We start from the raw sequence: 8,145 nt of genomic DNA, 5'->3' as shown, positions 1-8,145 counted from the left end.
AAACAATTTATGGATAAGAACTGACTCGTTATATGACAAAATTTTAGAAATACAAATTCATTGCTATAAATCAGCATGGACATTCTTTGAGCTGGTATCCCTCGTGGCCAGTGATAATAAAAGCCCTGACACTATTCAGTGTGCTGAGGTTTGCTGAACGATTGCTTTCTTTATTCAACATTTTTTTCCTTAGTTGAAAAAATATGTTAGCGAGGTAATTAGCTGCTGTATCATAGATGTATATTCCAAGTTTACACCTTTGTCTTCAACCCATTACTCTTGCTTCTATTCTGATTTTCATCGCTTTGCCTAGACCACTAATACAGCTTTTTTTTTTGGTATTACTATAAAAATAAATATAAAAATTTGCCCTTTTATTTGAATTATATTATCAAATTCTGTATTGTGTCTCTTATCTAATGACTAACCTTCTGACTCTTACCTTCAAGATTATTTTCCCCCCTCTACTAAGGTTTACAATTGAAAAATAATAATTATATATATTTACAGCATACAATGTGGTATTCTGATAATTTGCATACATTGTGAAATGACTAAGTCAACAAATTAACATATCCATTATCTCACATGCTTATCAACTTTACTTGCGAAAACATTTAAGATTTACAAGGTTAAATTTTAAGTGTATATTTAATCATGTCTTCTCATTGCTAAAACATTTTAATCCCTCTTTACATGCTGCAAAAGAGACAATTTTTACAGAGCATCAAACACCCTCTGAGAGGAACTAAAGTCACATTTTCAGAAGAAGCACTTACCATTTTGATTTCTTCAATGCCATATCAACTGATATAACACATCTACATTTAGTTTTTCCCACATTGTTACACACATCTCATGTCTTCTATAGGACTCTTTGCCTGTCTCTTTCACCACTCGGGAAATTTATACTCATTGTTAAAATTAAATATCACCACAGCTATAAAACCTCCCTAAATTCTCTGAGTTCCCAGGGCATATTGGTTATACATTTTTTTGCAATTATGCTTATAAGCATTTTGTTATCATTACACATACTTAGATTCTGTTTTCTAAATTCCCTGAATAACATGCCATAAAACATCAATTTCCTCAGCCCTAGTAATAAAAATAAGTTTCAAATTGATGTATGTAACTTGTTCACTGATTGATCGAAAAGAGTGTTGTTGCTTAAAAAGAAGTTACAATGGTCCAACGTTCCTCTAAAAGATCAATGACACATCTCTGTTTCCTCATAAGTGCCCATGTTTCTTTTTGTTGGTGGAATCAGGTCTTCCTATTGTCATCCTTTTATCTAGGGAGACTTTTCTCAATAAATTTGCTAATCACTGACAAGTGGCAGTTATACAGTCTGTCACTGCTGGGGTTTTATTGTTGCATCAATCAATTCGTAAACCCTTCCTTCTTGTGTCCTGTGCAGAAGAACGACTTAAACCAACCTTTCAGGCACAATTGACTAGTACTGCTGCTCTCTGCCCTGAAATATGGCCAATCTGGAAGAGCTAAACAGAGGCCTTTGAGGTTTCTGTGTTGGAGAAATGGTTGTGCTTCATATTTCTTTATAGATGAGAATTCTTTCCTATTATTTATCAATGAAGCAATGGCAATACTGAAAGAGAAATGGAAAATATCTGGTAAAAGTCAGGTCTGGCATCTGTGGAGTTAAATAGCTTTAGCTTAGTTCAAATAGATGCTTTAGAGAATTCAGCATTTCGGGCTACTTTTTAGGGCCTTTGTTAGGGCCTTGAATGTTAATTCAAGACATAAAATGAGGTTCAAATATTACCTTCTATTTAGCTTAAAAAATAATGCAATATCCAAACTGTAAACCACTATTTGTTTGGTATCATACTCTTAGGTTGCTTTCACCGCCTCTCCAATATATGTTACTGAGAATGTGGGATTTAATGTTTATTCCCAGGTGTCATAATTTTACTTTATGTAAATATGAATTTAATAATTCATTATTCACTCAAATACATGTTTATGAATTTTATTAATAGTGTTGTGCATAGCTCCTGCTCAATGTTGTATAATAATCTGTTGTATAAATATAGTGTAATTCTGAAATCTAGATTGTTTCTAGTCTTATGCTATCATATACATTACTGTGAAAAATAATCCAGTCTGTATTTTCTGGGGGCATCTGTACAAAATATTCTCTAGAATATATACAAAGAATTTGAATTATTGTATACAAGTTAAATAAATTTTCAACTTTAAAAAGCATTGCAAAAGCTTTATCTTAAACCATCGTAGTGTAATATATCCTGTAATCACCTGTAAAATTGTATGTAATTATCAAAAAAAAATTTCTAGAACTAAATTAATAAATTTAGCATTGACAGATAGTGTAATAGCAATGTACAAAAATCAATCATGAACCTATATGTTAACAATCAATAATTGGAAAATGAAATAAGCATATATAATAAAAACATATATACACATATATGTGTATGTATGTGTGTGTGTGTGTATATATATATATATAAAACAAGTGAAATACTTAAGTATAAATCAAATTGTATACCAAAAATGAAAACACTGATAAAAATTATTCTAAATAAATGGTGAGATTTAGTACGAACACAGATTGGAAAGCTCAATATTGTTAAGATATCAATTCTTTCCAAATTTATCTATAGACCACATGATTTTAATCAAAACTCTAGAATAATTTGTTATAAAAATAGACAAGAGATCAAAAAGCACATCAATGGAGCAAAAATAGAGACTAAAAATAAACCTATAAAATTATGTCTTTTTTTGACAAAGTTACAGAGATATTTAATGGAGAAAGTATGATCTGTTCAGTAAGTGATGCCAAAGAAACTGGAAATTAATATACAATAAAAGAAACTTAACCTAAACTTCATATCTTATAAAAAATAACTGAAACAATTATAGATATCAATAAAATATAAAATTATGATATTTTAAGAAGAAAACAAAAAATCTTCTTAGACATAATTCTAAAAGTATACTGATAAAGGGAAAAAATTAGATTTAATCAAAGCTTAAAATTTTTACTCTGTGAAAGACATGGTGGAGAGAATGAAAGAGAAGCTATATATTCAGAGTAAGCTATATATTCAGAGTAAATTGCATATATGACAGAAGATGTGTTTCCAAAATATATAAAAACCTCCAAAAAATGAAAACTAAGAAAACATAGAGCTAATTTTTAAAATGAGAAAAACCCTTGCATCCACACTTCATGAAACAGGTTATACAGCAAACTAATGAGAACATGATTAAATGCTCAATATCATTACCACAGAGAAATGCAAATTAAATCTACACCAAGATATCACTACGCAAAGATGTAGTATAATGTAGTATAACTAGAGCTCTTATATATTATTATATAATATATATATATTATTATTATATATATATATATTATTTTTATATTATTATTATATTATATTATATATATTATTATATAATATATATATATTATTATTATAACTAGAGCTCTTATATATATATTCCTGCTGGTGCAGGAATGTAAAATGATAAAGCCACTGTGGAAAATAGTTTGAGAGTTTCTTTTAAACTTCAGCATACACTTAACACATAATCCAGCATTCTATTTCTAGACTTTACAAAGGAGTAAACATTTATTTTCACTATAAAATCTGTTGAGAGCACTTTTATCCATAACTGTCTAAGGATGAAAACAACCCAAATGTCCTTCAATGAATCTATCTTTTTCAGTGAAATAGATGAGAGTCATGTGTTTACATAGGATTCTTCAATGCACAGGTTTTAATTTTGACTTAAAAATTAGACAAGATTAAAAAAATATGTTCAACATATTATACAATAGTATAAAATGAATTTAAAATAAAATGTCAGAAACAAGATGGTCAAAATTTTTAAAAAGATGACATTATGTTTTCACATGCATTTACACAATTCATGCATTCATTCATTAGCTTGATATATGTAAACAAAATATATAAAAATATTACTATCTGGCATCATTTATATATCAGGACTAAGACATGATAGACATAATTTCATAAAATATTTTACATTTTCAGTTGAAGAAAATATAAACACGTAAGAGTTGCAAACAGTAAGCATAAAACACAAAAATCTTAGGATTTTGTCAAGAGCAACATAAAAGCACGAAAATCAATTTGGCGATCTTTCTACAGGGTAGCTATCTAGACAGCATGGTACCGGTGGCTGAAACCATCAGAAAGCCAAGGCAAGGTGCCAGGTGCCCGTGATCATGCAGTAAGTTCCCTGAAGGAGTCACAGCTCTGCAGTGTATTCTCTTGGATGGTGGCAGAGGTCAGTTATTCAATGACACAGCCTATATAGGCTGATGTGGTCATTTGATAAAGTGCAGCACTTTAGATAAGACTGAAACAACATCAGTGACTCTAAAGTTTGTGCATACTCAAGAGGATATCATTTTGTTCATGCTGTTTAAATCCTTTCTGCAAGCAAAATCTTAAGACATCCTACAGAATGTCTTATTTTTTCGGGAAATTAACTGTCAATTGAACTGTTGTCTTTTCAAAAGTTCATGGCTGCATTACATCATCAAGGAAGCTCTGAGGTAATGTTACGCCTTGAACAGAATGATTTTATTAAATTCCATCCCTGTTACACCACCAACTCCTTTGAAGGACTTATTGAACACTTCTTTTAATAAACCTTCCTTTGTATCTTTTTTGCCTACTAGCTTTCAGGAAAAAAAAAATAATAATAATGTAGGCCATCTTACGTCCCCGCGTGTGTGCGCCTAATCTCAGCTGGTCCATCCGAGACCCCTTGAGAACCAACCCTACTCCCCCGCGCGACCCCTTATCCGCTCCGACAAGATGAAAGAAACAATCATGAACCAGGAAAAACTCGCCAAACTGCAGGCACAAGTGCGCATTGGTGGGAAAGGAACTGCTCGCAGAAAGAAGGTGGTTCATAGAACAGCCACAGCAGATGATAAAAAACTTCAGTTCTCCTTAAAGAAGTTAGGGGTAAACAATATCTCTGTTACTGAAGAGGTGAATATGTTTACAAACCAAGGAACAGTGATCCACTTTAACAACCCTAAAGTTCAGGCATCTCTGGCAGCAAACACTTTCACCATTACAGGCCATGCTGAGACAAAGCAGCGGACAGAAATGCTACTCAGCATCCTAAACCAGCTCGGGGCAGACAGTCTGACTAGTTTAAGGAGACTGGCTGAAGCTCTGCCCAAACAATCTGTGGATGGAAAAGCACCACTTGCTACTGGAGAGGAGGATGATGATGAAGTTCCAGCTCTTTTGGAGAATTTTGATGAGGCTTCCAAGAATGAGGCAAACTGAATTGAGTCAACCTCTGAAGATAAAACTTGAAGAAGTTCCTGGGAGCTGCTATTTTATATTATGACTGCTTTTTAAGAAATTTTTGTTTATGGATCTGATAAAATCTAGATCCCTAATATTTTTAAGCCCAAGCCCCTTGGACACTGCAGCTCTTTTCAGTTTTTTGCTTATACACAATTCATTCTTTGCAGCTAATTAAGCCGAAGAAGCCTGGGAATCAAGTTTGAAACCAAGGTTAATAAAGTTCTTTGCCTAGTTAAAAAAAAAAAAATGTAAATATTTCCCACTATTTTTGCATACTTTAAGTCAGAGAATGGATAGATTTTATTGTGTTTCTAACACGTACTCCTCTGATTAATCATGTGTACTCTTAAACCATGGCTATGACAAATAGTCTAATTGAGTTTTTGTGCTGAATAAATACATACATAAGTTCACAGTTAAGAAATAAATGGGTAAATAAATGAAAAGTAGACCAAGTATTTAAATTATGGAAAATTACAATAGAGCTTGATATTCTAAATAACATTTATTCCTTTAGCTGGGGAACATATTATTACTTTAAAATAAAATGAATATTCACTGGACCTTACTGAAATATAACATTCTATGAAATAAAATTATTTTCCTACAGAATGACAAGTTAAATTTAGTAACTCCTAATATTTCAGTGTTTATTCTTTCTCACATATATCTGTATAGAGTATATTTAGAGTCAACTTACATTATGCTTATTATAGATACATAGTATATCTGTGTATAAGTATGCATGCATGCATATCTAGTAAGGTATATGTGTGTGTGTGTGTGTGTGTGTGTGTGTACTTACACATAAATATGCATGAATATACTCATGCTTTTTAAGCAAAATTGGAATAGTATAGATTGGCAACATGCATTTATCCTTTTACTAATTCATAAACTATTAATAAGCTCTCTCATATATTAAGCTATATATAAAATTTTACATAATGGTTGTACTATATTCAATAATGGGGTTATAGAATGATTAATTTGGCCATTCAGGCATTATATGTTTTCTATGATGTTACTCTATGACTTCTATAGCATCGTTAATTACTGAATATCCTTTTGATTCAGGGGGACTTTTGTGGGATTTGCATAGATTTAAATTATGCCACTAATATACTTAAGTATGAGATATTTCATCCTTTTCTGTCTTTATTCATAACTTTAATAAACAGTGCTAAAAATTAATTCAATTTGTTCATCTTTTCCCCCTGTATTTTAAACACTATTCTGATAAATTAATAGTCAGAAACGTTTGTTTTGACGTAGCTTTAGGAAGCCAAATTAATCATATTGATATTCAAATTAATGTGGCTGAAATTATGAATTTGATTTTAAAAATATCAAACCTTGTGTTGTTGAATTAAAGTATTATATATAGAGTAAAAAGGTTCTCTAAATATATTGTTATATTGATAAATTGACAGGCATACCCAGCTTGTTTCTCTCTGTTAGTATTTCTCTCCCCCTTTCCTTTTCTCTCTCACTCTTTCTCATTCTCTTTTTGTCTCTCTCTCTCTGCATGTATTTCACAATATAGAACAGAGTGGATGAATAAATCTCACAATGTAGTGAGAAACAATAAATAACATTTTTAAATAAAGCTCTTGCTATTATTGGCTATTTAACTTTCAATAAAGCATAATACATAATACATAATACATAATCAGAGATGAGAGTAATTATTAAAAATAACTACAATATTCATTTATTTAAATGAAGTGTGACTAGAATTAAGAAAATATAGTTGCTAGTTCTTCTATTTCCCATTAACATGTTTATGAATAAATCATAAATCCAAAACTATATTTTATAATATTTAAAATAGAAATAAAATTATATATATATATATTTTTTTTTTCTGAATTTGAGAATAAGTACTGGCAAAAGAAATGCCTAGTCCATGGTCTCAGTCTTATGTTTAGAAAGGCTGAGATTTAAAAGCACTGGTGGAAAAGGGACCATCACAGTGCCATAACATTCACTGACTCAACCAATTCAGATGTTTAATCCAGAGCAAAAGCATGTTACACTAAAAAGTAACAGCTCTCTACGTCTGGAAATTCCCTTTAGCAGGGTAAGCTTAGTGAAAACGTTCTTTCAGTTTCTAAACACAGCAGACCTGTGCCTGCACTTGTCCAGTTGGGGTTCTCAGGCTTAGTACAAGACTTTTCGCGTCAAACTGTCAGCGCTGCTGAAAAACGGAGTCCTAATCTGACCCTGTTCCCAGTTATTTTACTAACGACAAAGAACACACTTCTGTAAATATTTTCAGGTCAGAATCAGACAAAAGAATTTAAAAACAGTTAGAGAAAATAAATTTAAAATTTTTGTTTGTTTCTTGAGACAGAGTCTCTCTCTGTCCCAGGCTGGAGTGCAGTGGCCCAATCTCAGATCTGTACAACCTCTGCCTCCCAGGTTCAAGCAATTCTCATGCCTCATCCTCCCAAGTAACTGGGATTACAGGAACCCATCATCACACCCAGCTAATTTTTGTATTTTTAGTAGAGGTGGGGTTTCACCATGTTGGCCAGCATGGTCTTGATCTCTTTGACCTCGTGATTCACCTGCCTTGGATTCCCAAAGTGTTGAGATTACAGGTGTGAGCCACCACACCCGGCCAATTAGAGATTTTTAATTATCAAAACCTCTGAAGAGACATTTCATTATAATAAAATAATAAAAACAAAATATTTTACTGTTCTTCACAGGCTGTTAGTGCATGCTCTGCCTTGAGTAGATATTGAAGAGAGATAAAGCATAATGTATGCTTTTGCTGCCAAGT

General features: G+C 31.8%; 1 pseudogene; it reads left to right on the top strand.

The window, feature by feature from the left end:
* The first annotated feature begins 4,790 nt into the window (after window positions 1–4,790).
* On the top strand, window positions 4,791–5,345 carry LOC101040606 (transcription factor BTF3 pseudogene; annotated as a pseudogene).
* The last annotated feature ends 2,800 nt before the right edge of the window (window positions 5,346–8,145 follow it).

This window comes from Saimiri boliviensis, chromosome 1 (assembly GCF_048565385.1).
Source record: "Saimiri boliviensis isolate mSaiBol1 chromosome 1, mSaiBol1.pri, whole genome shotgun sequence".
Lineage (NCBI taxonomy): Eukaryota > Metazoa > Chordata > Mammalia > Primates > Cebidae > Saimiri > Saimiri boliviensis.
This window is presented reverse-complemented; position numbering and strand designations above follow the sequence as displayed.